This window comes from Bubalus kerabau, chromosome 1 (assembly GCF_029407905.1).
Source record: "Bubalus kerabau isolate K-KA32 ecotype Philippines breed swamp buffalo chromosome 1, PCC_UOA_SB_1v2, whole genome shotgun sequence".
Lineage (NCBI taxonomy): Eukaryota > Metazoa > Chordata > Mammalia > Artiodactyla > Bovidae > Bubalus > Bubalus kerabau.
Window position 1 is genome coordinate 98,228,381 of NC_073624.1, and position 17,501 is coordinate 98,245,881.

At 39.8% G+C, this 17,501-nt stretch overlaps 1 protein-coding gene across 5 annotated transcripts in view; it reads left to right on the plus strand.

Annotated features, from left to right (window-relative positions):
- The first annotated feature begins 571 nt into the window (after nt 1–571).
- CEP83 (centrosomal protein 83) overlaps nt 572–17,501 on the plus strand; it is a 136,338-nt gene continuing 119,408 nt past the window's right edge. For 3 of the 5 annotated variants that reach the window (XM_055585393.1, XM_055585382.1, XM_055585424.1), the window contains exon 1: nt 572–973. The gene's annotated coding sequence lies outside the window, so the exon portion shown is untranslated. Of the gene's footprint in view, nt 976–1,212; nt 1,318–17,501 lie in introns of those variants that run through there. The other 2 variants (XM_055585404.1, XM_055585414.1) reach the window with 2 other exon arrangements.

Genomic DNA, 17,501 nt, shown 5'->3' on the forward strand with positions numbered 1-17,501 from the left:
GGGGGACCGGCGCCTGGGCCCCGGTTCTGACCTGGCCATTTCCTCCGGGCAGGCCGCGCCGGCTCCGCACTCGTGGGCGGAGGCCCCACGGCCGACGTAAGGCAGCGACTTCGAGACTCTCTAATCTGCACGGTAGGGCACGAAGGCAGGCGGCGGTGGCGCCAGGACCACCACCAGAGTCCTCAGACAGGAAAAAAGTGTGCGAAGAGCGGGGCCGAGCGCACAAGCGGGAAGCTGGAGGAAAGCCCCGGAGGGGCTGCGTGGGGAGGAGGCGAGGGAGCGCGGCTTCCCGCTCTACTGCGCGCCTCACTCTGGCTCCCTGAAGCAGGTGCCGGCCCCGGACTGTGCGTTCCTTTTGCCTCTGGGGATCTTGGCGACCCCCAGAGGCCTCTCGGGGCGCCGCCCGGGCCCGGCGTTCCCGCGGTTGTCGGCCGCAGCTCCCGCCTCGGGCCGCTCGTCTCCTCCCTCTAACGGCCTCCGGCCGCGGCCGGCGTCCGCGGCGAGGGTGACGTCGGCGTGGGGGCGGGACTTCCTGCTTCGCGCGCCCTTGGGTCTCGGTACCGAGTCCGCTCCGTGGGGTTTGCGGGGCGGCGGGCCCGGGGTGCCTTCCCGGCCGGACTTCGGCGCCGGCCCCGCACCCCTGAGAACGCCGGTCCGCCGAGGAGGAGCGGGGCTTTTTTCCATCGCCGCCCTCTCTGCCTTTGGAGCTCTCCTGGGATACCCCACATTTCCCTAGGGTCGGGAGCCCGAGGGGCGCGCTCGGCTGTCCGGCTCCTGCTCTTCAGCCTGTGCCACGAGCGGCAGCCGAGACCTCGTCAGACGTGACGGGCTGGGTCGGCAACCCGCGTGCGGGACCGCCTCCCGTAGCCCCAATGCCCCGGCGGGAAGAGAGCCGTGAGGGTTGTCCGCCTGGCGAGTGCGGCCAGATCACCGGTCACTGTTTGCTGTGTTGCAAGGACCATGTGTGAGTCTGGTAGGTAACGCTTCTTGTCCGTGGCTTGGAATACTCATGGCTTTTTTCTTCACAACTTGCCCTTGAGTTCTTCTTTTGTTATTTTTCTCGTGGAGCAGTTGGAGAGGGTGTTAGAAAAGTAAGCTGGGAGAATGCTCTGTAGCCGATTGACTGCACGTGAAACTCGTTATGGGGCTTTTTATTGTGCTCCGGCGTGGTGCTTGTGTAGCCCGTTTAAAACCTGACTAAACGTGGGATACATCTAGTTTCGCTTGCGAAAAAAAATTATGCTACCGTTTTCGTTGACCCTGAAGACAATTCTAGCAGTGATGTTGGCTGTCGTTACAGAGATAGCGTTAGAATATGTGAGTGCTGGGCTTTAATGGACATTTTGATATGCCCTTAATGTCCAAATTTTGATCAAAATAAACGGACACTTGGCTTTTAAAATGCCCCTTCCAAGTATTTTAAAAGCCTTTGGTCACAAAAGTTGTAATGATGAAACTGTCTCAGTAAAATGTTGAAGATGTCTAGGATAACAAGAAACTTGTTCATAGTTTCTCATATATAGTATATAGTTCATACTGTGTTCAGACTATGAGCATGAAATACTTGAGTAGATCTAAAACGGAGTAGGTTGTTAAAGCATTGCTTCTGTTACCAAGCAACATCTCTTGTAAACAAGTCTAATACTCAACTAGAATATAATTAAATATGTGTATCCTACAATTATCTGGATTCAGAATTTTCTAAATTCAGGGGTTCAGTCTGTAGGTGGTTGCAGTTCATATTCACCTTTTGTATTGAGCTGCGATTTCAAACTCACTTTGTTTAGAATTACTAGATTGCTTTAGATTTCAGAGTTGTGTAGAACTCTCCAGAGAGTTAAAAATGAATTTGAGTTACACCTTTTGGTTTTTTCGGACATAGGAAGTCAGATGTTCCCCTTTGAGTATTTTCTAACCAGGTGAAGTGTGGTTATATTTAGAAATTTTATCAAGTAGTAGAGTAATACCAGTTTAGGGTAACAGCACTGGGAGATTGAAACACTAACTGCCCACAGGTGGTTTTTAAACCTTGGTTTAGCCAATAATCTCACTCTTCTCCACTCATTGAACCCTTAATGATATAATTTGTTTGGCAAGTAAGGTGTACCTGGGAGATACTGTGGATTTGGTTCCAGACCACTGCAGTAAAGCGAGTCACATAAATTTTTTGTTTTTATTTTTCAGTGCATATAAAAATTGTGTTTACACTAGACTGTAGTCTGTTAAGGGTGCAGTGTGCATTATGTCTAAAAATATACATATCTTAATTAAAATACTTAATTGCTAAAAAGTGTTGACCATTGTCTCACAGTGCAGAGTTGCCACAAACCTACAATATGTAAAAAAATTGCACTGTTTGTGAGGTGCAATACCATGAAGCGCAATAAAGTGAATTATGCTGGTAGGTAGTTTTTAGACCACTTTTGGGGTGATATTGAATGCAGTAACCCGTCAAGTATGGAAAAAAGGTGAGAACACCTGAGACACTGTGAGAGTGAATGACTTCTTTGAAGTCGGACTATTAGTGATGGGAGTTGGAACTTAAAGTTTTGTTATTTCCATCATGCCCTGACTATTTCAAAAATCTGTAGACTTTGTTTTAGTCCTTTCCCTCTTTCCTTTCCTGTATACTGATGTTGAAGTAATGAAATTGTCAAGAATTGGGCAAGACAAACAAAGGAGAAAAATCCAGGATGACTCATACATGTTGGTGTGATAAACTCCTTAGTAATCAGAAGTCAGCATTTTGTCATGGGAAGTTATAATTTAAGCCTAGAAGAATGAAATCTTAACAGATTAGTGAATGGTCCAAGTTCTTTGTATGTATGGTGTTTTCTAGGTGCTATCTCTGCCTAAAGTAAATGAGTTTTATTTTAACTTTGTCATATGTAATGTATTAGGCTCAGCAAGTAATTTTCTTAAGTTGTCTAACCTGTGTAAAAATGTTCAGAGGTACTCTTTCCTGTTGACTGAAGTTCACGTTCCTTATCTGAACTCTTCAGAATTTCATCACACTCTGCCTTTTCAAGCTTATGTTCTTTATAGAAAAGCTATCCTCTGACCAGACCATTGTCTAAACCTACTATGTGCTTTCTCCTTTCCTTACCAGTCTTCATTCTTTCTCCCTACCTGACCTGATTTCTTTCCTTTCCTAAAATCTAAATAGTACACACTCTATAAAGTTCGACTCTGTAGGGAGGAAAAATTCTCTACCCTTTTAGGGTCTCTGGCTGGCCCTAATAATTAAATTGATATAGATTAACAGTAGAACAGCATACACGTTTAAAAAAAAATGTCTTTTTCACGTACACGGAGAATGAAGACTGGAAAAAGTGACCAGAGCAGGAAGCTTTTACAAATCTTCCTTGACTTACTGTGGTGTTACCTCCCCTATCATAAGCTGATGCGTTTAATGTACCTAACCTACCCAATTACATCATACCTTAGTCTACCCTACCTTAAACATGCTCAGAGCACTTATATCAGCCTACAAGGTTGGGCAAAATCATCTAACATGCAGCCTGTTTTATAATAAAGTGTTGATTATGTCATGTAACTTACTGAATACTGTACTGAAAGTGAAAGATATAATGGTTGTATGGGTCCAGAATGGTTGGAAGTGTATCAGTTCTTTACCTTCTTGATTGCTGGGAGCTGCAGCTGCCCAGAATCAGGAGAAAGAGGTCTGTATTGCATATCACAGGCTGGCAAAAGATCAAAGTTAAAAATTTGAAGTGCGGTTTCTACTGAATGTGAATTGAAAGTGAAAGGTGAAAGTGTTAGTGGCTCAGGTGTGTCCAAGTGTGACCTCATGGACTGTAGCCCGCCAGGCTCCTCTGTCCATGGAATTCTCCAGGCAACAGTCCTGGAGTGGGTGGCCATTTATTTCTCCAGGGGATCTTCCCGACCCAAGGATTGAACTCAGGTCTGCATTGCTGGCAGACTCTTTACCGTCTGAACCAGTGAATTGCTTTATGCACTATTGTGAAGTCAAAAGGTCCTAAGTTAGAGATGGTCTATATCTTTTAGACAAAGAAACTAATTTGTGAAAAATTGACAAAGAGTTTTGGGCTAGGGGGAACAAATTGGAGAAATGACCAGGAAGATAACGGTTAGTTTAACAAGTTGGTACAAATTTCTTGGCTTTGATTCATTCACTGCCTCTGGTGATAAGAATGTCTTCCTTCCTCCTGGTACAGAGAGGGCACCTTTCACATGGGAGTTTTATCTCCTGCTTTCTGGAAGAAAAAGGACAGTCTGAGTGCTTCTCTTTCATCTGCTGTTTCTCAGGTGCTTTTAACTCCGTCACTATACCAAAGAGGCAGATTTTGTGGTAACATACTGCACTCCACCTCTGAAGTCCTGCAGAATGTATTTATCAGTCCTGCTCACTTGAAACTTTATACTGTATTGTTATAACATTTCTATGTATCTCGTACCTTCCTGACTATAGATGATAAGCTCTTTAGGGGCAGAACATCAGATCTCAGTAAACTGTATCCTTAGTCTTTTCCAAATAGGAGTTGCTGAATAAATGTTTATTAGAGATGAGGAATGTGTATTTGTACTCCTCCTGTAGTGTAGTGCAAGTAAACGAAAATCTTTTGAGAGTAACTGAGGGAGAAAGGGCAATGATCAGCCATTAGAAAGGGGATTAAAAAGAGGGAATTCAACTGGAATTGGAGGTAAAGTTTCTGTTCCTAGAAAGTATGAATAGTTGAGAATTTCCCATGACAGTATTAGCTGTAAGGACTCCCTCAGGAATGCTGGCACTATTTCCCTAGTGGTCTTGGGAGTTTGGTCAGTTTCCTAGTTCTTCTTTAGTAGAATCTGGGTTTAAAATAATTCCCCCACTTCCTTTCCTTCCTTTCCTCTTCCCTGCCCTCTTCCATTCCTCTCTTTCTGTTTCCTCATTTTGCCCCTTTCCATTTTACTTTTTACCTAGTAAAGACTTACTTTATGAAATTATGTTTTTATTTTCATTTGGCCCTCATAAATTAACAGTTCTCTCAAGTTTTATATTTTTCTATCAGGACTGCCTCTCTGGGTGCTGGAAAGATCACAGACTCTAGTCTAGCACTATTTTTTTTTTTTTTAATAAAGTTTAACTGAGCTATAATCCAGAAAGAAATTAAAGCCACCAGTGTGGCTTGAAGTGTCCAGTTATTTGTTTTCTGAATATTGTAACTTCACATCACTTTTGGGTTAAAATTCATGGAGTTAGGAGGAGCCTAAACCTAGCTATTCTCTTTTGGAAAGTATTTATCACTCTCTTCAAATAAATTCTAGGTATTTTAATAGTTTTGCTGTAAATCTTGTATCTGATGCTTATGACAAAGAGTCATTTTAGTTAAAGGTATTAAAAAGTTGAGTCTCAAGAGTCCTTTTATAAATCTTGGTTTGATTCAGTTGCTTCTTAGCGAGCTGGCTGTCTTAGCTTCTGAGTTGTTGCCCAGTAACACGATTGCGGTCGAGTATAGCAACCACTGGCAACGTTAGCTTTGGGCTACAGGGATTTTCCCAATGAAGTTGCAGTGCCTATCTCTAGTGTTCACATTCAGTCTGTTTTTCTCAACTGAATCACATTAAGGGAGACAAACTGAAATTACATATGATATAATTACTTTTTTTTTTTTTTTTAAGTGCTGACAAATCATAACTTTCATGTTTTCCACATAGGGATGCAAGATAAATATATATTGAGTTGCATGTGAAGAACGTGTGAAAAGACTGGTTCAATTAAAGATTATTCTAGACAGAAAAAAACTGGTAAATAATAATTAATATCAGAGTTCTATACAACCGATAGAGCCAGCCAGAGCTGGAATGGATGAAGTTGAAATGGTTCTTCTTTAGATAACATTTTAATATTACTTCCAGAGGTTCATTGAGAGGGTAGATCTATAAGCATGAATTGATAGGCACCCTGATTTTGTGGGAAGAGAATTATGACTCAGGCGACCATAGCTTGACTAAGTCACTTAACCTTTCTTGGCCTATTTTCTCGCTTGAAAAAATAAATTCCCAAAGAATTCTTTAAGAAATTATACCCTTCCAATTTAAAGCAAATTATTTCTTCTGTTCATTGGTTTAGTCAATATTTGAGTGCCCATTATGTGTCTTTCACTGTGCTAGATACCAGAGTACCAGATTGTGAATAAGACATAGTCTCAAGCAGCTTTGGTGGGAGAAATGGATAATTATTTGTAATATAAATTCAGTAAATAAATAAGGGTGTGTTCATATGGCAACCCACTCCAGTATCTTTGCCTGGAAAATTCCATGGACGAAGGAGCCTGACAGTCCATGGGGTCTCAAAGAGTCGGACACAGCTGAGCAACTTCTCTCACTGGGGGCATGTAGGGAGGACAACTGACCGAGAACTGCAGACATGATACACTGTGATTGAGGAATGCCTCATTTGAATTATGTAAGAGTAATCTGAGAGTGGACAAAGAAATATTCAGCATGGCCTGGAGGGAATTAATCAGACATGGAAAACAGGAGTTTCTCTGAATTGGAGAGATAGGGTCAGAAGTTGTCAGCCATGGTAGTAGGTAAGATCCTGGGTGTAGACAGCGGCTGGTGAACATCAGCATGTAATGAGAAGGTGGAGTAAAAGAATAGGGAGCAAAACCAGAGGAGGGTAGAGTTTTGGAATCCAAGGAGGGAATGTGTATCACATTTACTTTATTGTTTAAATGGAAGTTGCTAGTCAAGAAACATAGTGTAGCTATGTAAATGTAAACTCATGAATGCAAAGATGATCTCTACAAATATCTGAAGTTGCAAATGGGGATAAGTCTTTGGTTAGCAGCATATCAGAGATGAAGAAGTACATGTTTTGGGGCCTGAATCCTGAGATTGAAAATTAAAATCTTGGCTCTACCACTTGCACTACCTGCTTGGCTTTTTGGAAAAGTTATTTTAGGGTCCTCAAAAGGTCTAAAAAGAAGTTATTTTAGGGTCCTCAGTGTCTTCATGTGTAAAACGATATAATATATATTTTTTTAATCTGCAAGAGTCACATGGGTTAAAAGATATATGTTGTAATGCCTGACTGAGTTACAGTGGGCACTTGTTAAATGTTAACTTTTATCCATTCCACTGTTACAGATTCTTCTTAACACTTTTCTGCCTGTTCTCCCCACTCCTCCACCCTCATCATAATCTTTTATCCTTCAAGATCCACCAGAAGTCCTGCCTTTTCCTTGATACCTTTCCTTACAGATGGTAATTCCAAATTTTCTATAATGAAATTAACATATTCTTGTATCCCTTAGAACTTTCTTATCCTTTTATTATTAACTTGAGGAGATTTTATTAACTCACATATAAGAAGTCCGCAGATAGGTGATTCTAGGATAGTCAAATCAGTGGCTCAGTGACATCATTAAGAACCTGAATTCTTTCTTTTTTGCTTGGCTAATTGAACTTAGGCTTGATTACAGAAGTCCAATCATCACATTTTCTAAAGTTCAAAAGACATAACTTCTCTACCCAATTGTAAGCATACAATTCAATGTTTTTTTAGTACATTTGTAGAATTGTACAGCCGTCATCACATTTTCATTAAACTCCCTCTACCCATTTCTCTCAGGCTTGTTTGCAGTCAATCCACTGCCTAACCTACTTCCACAAACCAATTACCTGCTTTCTCTATACATTGGTCTTTTCTCCACATTTCATATAAATGGAATAAAAAACACATACATAAATGTCTTTTGTATCAGACTTCTTTCACTTAATATTTTTGAAGTTCATCTATGTAGCATGTATCAGTATTTTGTTCTTTTTTAAAATTGTTTTCATATAAATGTTCACATTCATTCATCAGTTGATGGACGTTTTGGATTGTTTTCATTTTTTTTCAACTATTGTGAATAACGCTTCCATAAAGATTTGCATAAATGTTTGGGTGAGCACATGTTTTCGTTTCTCTCAGGTAGAGTCCTTGGAGTGGAATTGCTGAGACATATGGTAAGCTTATAGGGTATATTTGGTCTTTGTCCTTAATTGCTGACACAGAGCTCCTAAAACCTTTGGAATTTCCTGAGTGATATTCTTTTGTTACTCTTTTTTTAATATATACATATATTATTGAAGTATAGTTGACTTACAGTGTTGCAGGTGAACAGCAAGGTGATTCACTTACGCATATATTATTTTTGAAATTATTTTCCATTATAGGTTATTATAAGGTATTGCCTATAGTCCCCTGTGCTATACAGTAAACCTTTGTTGCTTTGTTGTTGTTCAGTCGCTAAGTCATGTCCAACTCTTTCCAGTTCTATGAACTGCAGCATGCCAGGCTTTCTTGTCCTTCACTTTCTCTCTGCATTTGCTCAAACTCATGTCCATTGAGTCAGTTATGCCATCCAACCATCTCATCCTCTGTCACTCCCTTCTCCTCTTGCCCTCAATCTTTGCCAGCATCAGGATCTTTTCCAGGGAATTGGCTCTTTGCATTAGGTAGCCAGAGTATTGGAGCTTCAGCTTCAGCATCAGTCCTTCCAATCAATATTCAGGGTTGATTTCCTTTAGGATGGACTGGTTTGATCTCCTTGCAAAGTCCAAGGAACTCTCAAGAGTCTTCTCTAACACCACAGTTTGAAAGCATTAGTTCTTTGGTGTTCAGCCTATGGTCCAACTCTCACATCCATACATGACTACTGGAATAGCTTTGACTATATGGACCTTTGTCAGCAAAGTGATGTCTCTGCTTTTTAATACACTGTCTAGGTTTATCATAGCTTTTCTTCCAGGGAGCAAGCGTCTTTTAATTTCTTGGCTGCGTTCACCATCCACATTGATTTTGGAGCCCAAGAAAATAAACTCTGTCACTGTTTCCACTTTTCCGCCATCTGTTTGCCACAAAATGATGGGACCGTGATCTTAGTTTTTTGAATGTGGAGTTGTAAGCCAGCTTTTTCACTCTTCTTTTACCTTCATCAAGAGACTCTTCAGTTATTCTTCATTTTCTGCCATAAGGGTGGTGTCATCTTCCTATCTGAGGTTGTTGGTGTCGTGATTCCAGCCTAAGCTTCATCCAGCCTGGCATTTTGCATGATGTATTCCGCGTATAAGCTAAATAAGCATGGTGACAGTATACAGCCTCTATGTACACCTTTCCCCATTTTGAACCAGTCCATTGAACCGGTACTATCAGTTGCTTCTTGACGTACATACAGGTTTCTCAGGAGGCAGGTATGGTGGTCTAGTAATTCCATCTCTTTAAGGATTTTCCACAGTTTGTTGCGATCCACGCAATTTGTTGCTTGTTGCATATCAATTTTCTTTTTTAGTTAGAAATATAGCATTCTATTCGTACTGAATCAAACAAATGGAATCAAAATGTCATAAATTTTTTAGTTAGGCAAAAATTCATAAGTTTTCTAAAATATATATGTTATACAAATTATTTATATTTATGTATACAAAATCTTTTCTATTATACTTGATAAAGGCTTGAGAAAGAACATAAAAAAAGATGGAGAGATTGGAAAACAAACTGAATGAAATGGGAGCACTGAATATGAGATAGAAAAAGTGAAACAAACTAGATAAAAGTAAAAGATCGTCATATAGTCTAGTTGTTTTTAAACATGGCTGCTTATTAGACACATATCCATCTGGAGCTTTGGTGAAAAAGCAATTCCTCAGCATTTGTATTTTTCAAAAAAATTCCAAAATAATTCTCATATGCATCTGGATTTTAGAAAAATGATTACAGGTTTTTCTATTAAATGGTAGTTTTGGTGATATAGAGTTCTATATTAGTTTTCTGTTGACCAATCATGATACAGTGGTATTGCGTGAGTAATAGTTAACATAGTCATAATAGTGAAAGATGTTTATCAATTTTCACACTCAAGAGCCAGACAAAAAATAAAAGATAATTAAAATTGCAAGCCATAATGGGAACATGATTAACCTAACAGTATAAAATAATTACATACAATTTGGGGTGTCAAGCAGAGTGATGTGGTAAGTAGAAGTGCATACGTGCACAGGTTTTCATCTGCCCAACCAGTCTGTGTCTTTTGGTTGGTGCATTTAATCCATTTACATTTAAGGTGATTATCAATATATATGATCCTATTACTGTTTGCTTAATTGTTTGGGGTTTACTTTCTGTAGGTCTTCTCCTTGTCTTTTGTTTTCTGTTTAGAAATATTCCTTTAGCAATTGTTGTAAAGCTGGTTTGGTGGTGCTGAATTCTCTAAGCTTCTGCTTGTCTGGAAAACTTTTGATTTCTTCATCAAATGTGAATGAGAGTCTTTCTGGATAAAGTGTTTGTGGTTGTAGGTTCTTTCCTTTCATCACTTTAAATGTATCATGCTTTTCCCTTCTGGCTTGTAGAGTTTCTGTTGAGAAATCAGCTGATAGCCTGATGGGTGTTCCCATTTATGTTATTTGTCATTTTTCCATCATTGCTTGTAATATTTTATCTTTGTCTTTAATTTTTGTCAGTTTGATTATTATCTGTCTTGGTGTGTTCTTCCTTGCATTTATCCTGCCTGGGACTCTCTGCTTCCTGGACTTAGTTGACTATTTCGTTTCCCATGTTAGGGAAATTTTCAACTATTCTCTCTTCAAATATTTTCTCAGGTTCTTTTTGTCTCTGTTTTTTGGGTTCTTTGGGACCCCTATGGTGCATTTAATGTTGTCCCAGAGGTCTCTTAGACTGTCTTAATTTCTTTTCTTTCTTTTTTCTGTGTTCTGCAGAAGTGATTTCCACCATTTTGTCCTCCAGGTCATTTATCTGTTCTTCTGCTATTGATTGCTTCTAGAGTATTATTCATCTCTGTTTGTTTGTTCTTTAGTTCTTGCAGGTCTTTGGTAAACATTTCTAGCATCTTCTCCATTGTTTTCTCAAGATACTGGCTCATCCTCACTGTCATTATTCTGAATTTTTTTCTGGAAGGTTGCCTGTCTCCACTTGAGTTAGTTGTTTTTCTGGGATTTTATATTGTCCCTTCGTCTGGGACATAACTTTCTGCTTTTTATCCTGATTAACTTTCTGTAGTGTGGTTTTGTTTTAGCCACTGTGGGATTGTGGTCCTTCTTCCTTCTTCTGTCTGCCCTCTGATGGAGGAGGCTAAGAGGCTTGTGTAAGCTTCCTGATGGGAGGGACTGCTGCTGCTGCTGCTAAGTCACTTCAGTTGTGTCCGAGTCCGTGCGACCCCATACACGGCAGCCCACCAGGCTCCCCTGTCCCTGGGATTCTCCAGGCAAGAATACTGGAGTGGGTTGCCATTTCCTTCTCCAATGCATGAAAGTGAAAAGTGAAAGTGAAGTCGCTCAGTTGTGTCCGACCCTCAGCGACCCCATGGACCTGCAGCCTACCAGGCTCCTCCATCCATGGGATTTTCCAGGCAAGAGTACTGGAGTGGGGTGCCATTGCCTTCTCCGGATGGGAGGGACTGGTGGTCGAAAAACTGGGTCTTGCTCTGGTGGACAGGGCCTTGCTCAGTAATCTATAATCCAGATTATCTGCTGATGGGTGGGGTTGTGGTCCCTCCTTGGTAGTTGTTGGGCTTGAGGTGACCCAGCCCTGGGATCTATGGGCTCTATGGTAGGGTTAATGGCGACCTCCAAAAGAGTTTATGCCCAGGGGGACCTTCCAGACTGCTGCTACCTTTGCTGTGTCCCTGTGGTGAGACCCTGCCAACCCTCGCATCCACAGGAGACCCCCCCCAACACCAGCAGGTAGGTTTGGTTCAGTCTCCTGTGGGGTCATTCCTCTGGGTCTTGGTGTGCACCCTCCAAGGCTGGAGTCTCTGTTTCCCTCAGTTCTGTGGATCTCCTATAATCAAATCCCGCTGGCTTTCAAGGTCAGATTCCCTGGGGATTCCCAGTCCTTTTATAAAATCCCCCAGTCTGGGAAGCCTGAAATGGAGTTCAGAACCTTCACAACAATGGGAGAACTTCTTCGGTATTTTTGTTCTCCAGTTTTGTGGGTCACCTACCTGGCGGGTATGGGATTTGATTTTATGGTGATTGTGCCTCTCCTCCCATCTCTCTCTGGCTTCTTTTTGTCTTTGGACATGGGGTATATTTTTTGGTGGGTTCTAGCATTGTCTATCGATGGTTGTTCAACAGCTAGTTGTGATTTTGGTGCTCTTGCAGGAGGAGATGTGCACATGTCCTATTATGCCATGTTAAATTGGAGACCCATTTTTTGGTTATTTTTAATGAGCCCCTTTTGATCACACCTAAGTTTATGCTAATGTGGTGGTTTAGAAGGGGTCCTTAGATCCTCAGAAAGGACAGGTCACCAGAAAGACCCATGTGATGAGACCGTTGAAATTTTCAGCCTTACCCACTAACTTCTGGGAAGAAGGAAGAGAGACTAGACTTCTATAAAAACTCTTGAGCAATGCAATTCTGAGAGTGTCTCAATTGATGACCACAGGTGCTGAAAGAGTGGCTTTCTCTGAGGGGAGAAGCTCTGTGCCTCTTTTCTGAGACTTTGTACCATGCAACCTTTGCATAGGCTGCTCCTGAGTTGTATCCTTTATAATAAAGCAGCAGTAGTAAATTGTTTTCTTGAGTTTTGTGAGCCATTTTAGCAAATTATCAAACCTAAGGAGAGAGTCATGGAACCTCTGACTTTAAGGTGGTTGGTCAGAAGTATAGGTGGCAACCTGGGACTCATGACTGGTGTCCAAAGTGGGAGCACCACCTGACTGAGCCCTTAAACTGTGGGGTCTGCACTACTTCTGGGTAGTTACTGTCAGGATTGAATTAAATTTTAGAACTCTGAAGTTGGTGAATTGGTTTATGGGAAGAAAACTCTACAAAAGTGTTCTAACAACAGTTCAGAATGTGGGTTTTTTTTGGTGTGTGTGTGTGTAAAATTTATTTATTATTTTTGGCTGCTCTGGGTCTTCCTTGCTATGTGAAGGCTTTCTCTAGTTGCAGTGAATGGGGCTACTCTATAATTGTGGTATGCTGGCTTCTCATTGTGGTGGCTTCTCTTGTTAGGGAGCAATGGCTTAGCTGCCCCTGGGCATGCTCCTTGGAATCTTCCAGGAGCAGGAATCAAACCCGTGTCCCCTGCATTGGTAGACAGATTCTTAACCACTGAACCACCAGGGAAGTCCCCAGAATTTATTTTTAATCTTTTCAGAAACTGCTAAATTTTGTTTTCGAAAGCCACCAGTTACATTCCCATCAAAATTATACAAGGGTTCCAGTTTCTCCACGTTCTCATCAACACTTGGTATCATCTGTCTTGTTTATTATAGCCGTTCCACTGAGTAACTGTAGCTGTCAGTCAGTAGGGACTCCTGATTTTAATTTACATTTCCCTAAATACAAATGATGTTGAGCTTTTCATGTGCGTGTGTGCTAGTCACTCAGTTGTGTCTGACTCTTTGTGTCCCTTTGGACTGTAGCCTGCCAGTCTCCTCTGTCCATGGGATATTTCAGGAAAGAATACTGGAGTGGGTTGCCATTTCCTTCTCCAGGGGATCTTCCTGACTTAGGGATCGAACCTGCGTTTCCTGTGTCTCCTGCTTTGCAGGCAGTTTCTTTACCTGCTGAGCCATTGGGAAAACCCTTTAAATATGCTTATTACCCGTTGCTAAACCTTTGGTGGAACATCTGTTCGAATCTTCTGCTCAGTTTTTTAGCTTTTTTTTTTTTTTTTCACTTCTTACTGAGGTGTAAAAGTTTCTATATTCTGGATAAAGGTCTTTTATCAGAGATTTACAGAGACTTCCTGTCAGTTTGTGGCTTTTTTCTAACAGGTGTCTTTGAAGTGCAGAGTTCTTAATGAAGTATAATATATCATTTGTTTCTTTTATGGTTTGTATCAGTATATCAATATTTTGATATTTGAGATGATTGGATGGCATCATCAACTCAATGAACATGAATTTGAGCCAACTCCAGTAGACAGTGAAGGACAGGGAAGTCTGGTGAAGTCTGGTGTAGTCCACGAAGTCTCAAAGAGACAGACACAACTAAGCAACTGAACGACAACAACAATCAATATTTTTGACTTTGTGTTTCAAAACTTTGCATAATTCAGGGTCACAAAGATTTCTTCTGAGTTTTCTTTTAGCTCCTTCATTTAGATTTAGGATTCATATTGAATTAAATTTCTTTTCTATTTTTATGCCACGTGGATGCCAGTTTGTCCTAGAATCATTTGTTAAAAAGGCTTTTCCTTTCCCCCTTGGATTGTATTTGTGCCTTTGTAAAAAAAAAAAAAAAAAATTAGTTGCCTATAACTTGAATTTATTTCTAGAATGTTAATTATGTTTTGTCTGTATCCCTGTACTTCAGTACCATGTTGTCTGGATACCTGTAGTGTTATATAGTAAGTTTCAAGATGGATAGTGTTAAATCCCCTAACTTTTTCAAAAGTGATTCTAGATCCTTTCTATTTACATAGAAAATTTAGGATCAGTTTGTCAATTTCTACAAAGTTTTCTGGGACTTGATAGACTTTTCATTGAGTCTGTAGATCAACATGGGAAGAATTGCTAACTTAAAATTGGGGCTTCCAGTTCATAAACATGTAATGTCTCTCCATTTAAATCTTTACTTTCCACACTTTAAAATTTTCAGTATATAAATCTTGTATTTATATTAAATTTATTCCTAAGAATTTGATCATTTTTGATTCTAATGAGAATGGAGTTTCCATAGTTTGATTTTTAGATTGTACATTGCTGGCACATAAAATATGCAGTCAACTTTTATATATTGTTTTTACATAGGTAATCATGTCTGTGAATAAAACATTTCTACTTCTTCATTTCTAGTCTGAATGTTGTTGCATTCTTTTATTTATTTTTGCCTTATTGTGTTGGTCAGACTCTTCAGTGAGAGGATAAGTGTTCCTGGTCTTGGGGGGAAAGTACACAGATTTTTACAGTTAAGTGTGATGTTACCAGTTTCTGGAGCATGTTCCTATCCAGAGTTTTCTTATCCAGTGTTGTTCATGTTCTTACGCAGAATTTGGCAGCTTTTGTGAATAAACACTTCAGTTTGTTGAATGCCTTTGATTGAATTCCAGAGCACTGATATGGCTGTTTTTTTGACTGTTCTGTGGAAAGGATTTGTTGACCTGTTCATTCAGTCAGGCTGGAAATAGGAGGTCTGCTTTTTGATTTATATGTGATATTCTTCTCTCAGGAGGATAAATCTTTTTATATTACTCATAATCCTCTGCACAATATTAGACATTTATTGTTCACTTCAAATGTACATGAATTAAATTTCATGATTTCCCTCAAACTTCAAACTATAAGGCACTTGGGTTTGGGGAATTTCAAGCTAGTTTCTTATGTTTCTTATCCTTTTGATCAGTGGAAGAAACTGCTTGCTGTTCATTTAGCAAGCGTTTATTAACTACCTTCATGTTCTAGCTATTGTATAGGGTTTGGGGGGTATAAAAATGGCCAAGACATAATCTTTGATCCCAAGGAGGTCTTTGCTTAGTGAGGGAGATTGGTATGCAAATAGCTGATTATATTGTAGTAAAGTAAATACATTGATAGTGATAAATTTGTGGCATTCTGGAAGAACTCTTAAGGATACTTGACTCAGAATGGATTGGGATAAATGGAAAAGGAAGACATCCAAGCAAAACTATCAGAAGGAAGGAATGACTGAATTGAATATAAAAATGAGTGAAGGGTAAGATTAGGAGATTGAGTTCTAGGTAGGTCAGCATGGGGTGAGAAAAAGCATGGGATGTTCATGAACTACAAGCAGTTTAATGTTGATAGGACAAAAGTACATATGAGGGAGTTAGAAGAGGATGAAAGGGTAGAGAGGGCCCAGATTGTGGAGGGTTTTGTATATTATGTTAAGAAGCTTGGATTAACCTTTATCGATCAATTCTGCAAAACTGAATAGAAAGTACTTCAGGATTCTGTCAAGGTGTGATTTGAATTTTGTTTAACTACATTTTCAATTACTCCCAAAGCCATAATAAAAGACATATACAGTACATATATTTCAACTGTGCTGTATAGCTGGATTTTAAAACTCAAGAGAAACAACATATTAACTGATAAAGAATAAAAGGTCTGATGTGTTTTTAAAATAGTGTTATGACCTTAAATTTTTTATTATTAATATATATGGATAAAATGACAGTCTGTTCTAATATAGGATTCTATAGGATTTTATTTGAAAAAGAAGTTTAATTGGTAATTATTAAACTGTTATTATGGATAAAATGCAGTTATATTGATAAGGGAATTATAAGTTGAGTCATAGATTTGGCTAACTTTATAGAGTATGGATCTGATGCTGAAAAGAGCCACATTTTTAAAATTATATTTTTGAGTTTATTGAATAAACTTGCATAGAAGGGAATGTAATTTGAGATCTTCTGGGTGTTTTTCTGAAAGTGGGAGCTAGAACTTCAAACTTTACACTCTTTAATATTTGGTCACTGTTTTCTGGTCTGAAAGGGAGAGACTTCCCCCCCTCCCCACCTCCCACCTCCTCCACCCCTGGTCTTCAAGTAGACTTGGAGGTTCCTCTTCTTTTTCCTCAAAAATATTTTCCCTCTGATTATAAACATAATAACCCGTATTTGTTGTAAAATAAGAAAAGTACAGGAAATCAAATCCGTTCTATGATTATACAGTGGAGGTAACAAATAGATTCAAGGGATTAGATCTAATAGGATCTGAGGAGCTATGGACAGAGGTTCGTAACCTTGTATAGAGGTGGTGACCAAAACCATCCCAAGAAAAAAATGCAAGAAGGCAAAGTGGTTGTCTGAGAAGGCCTTACAAATAGCTGAGAAAAGAAGAGAAGATAAGGCAAAGGAAAAAGGGAAAGATATACCCAACCAAATGCAGAGTTCCAGAGAATAGCAAGCAGAGAGATAAGAAAGCCTTCTTAAGTAAACAATGCAAAGAAATAGAGGAAAACAATAGAATGAGAAAGACTAGAGAGCTCTTCAAGAAACTTAGAGATACCAAAGGAATGTTTCATGCAAAGATGGGCACAATAAAAGACAGAAATTGTATGGATCTAACAGAAGCAGAAGATATTAAGAGGTGGCAAGTATACACAGAGGAACTGTACAAAAAAGACCTTAATGGTAATCCTGATGATGTGGTCACTCACCTAGAGCCAGACATCCTTGAGTGCGAAATCAAGTGGGCCTGAGGAAGCAGCACTATGAACAACACTAGTGGAGGTGATGGAATTCCAGCTGAGCTGTTTCAAATCCTACAAGATGATGCTGTTAAAGTGCTGCATTCAGTATGTCAGCAAATTTGGAAAACTCAGCAGTGGCCACAGGACTGGAAAAGGTCAGTTTTCATTCCAATCCCAAAGAAAGGCAATGACAAAGGATGTTCAAATTACCATACTAAAGCATTTTACGTGCTGGCAAGATTATGCTCAAAACCCTTCAAGCTAGACTTCAGCAGTATGGAACTGAGAACCTCCAGATGTTCAAGCTGGATTTAGAAAAGGTGCAGGAACGAGAGATCAAATTGCCACCATCCGCTGGT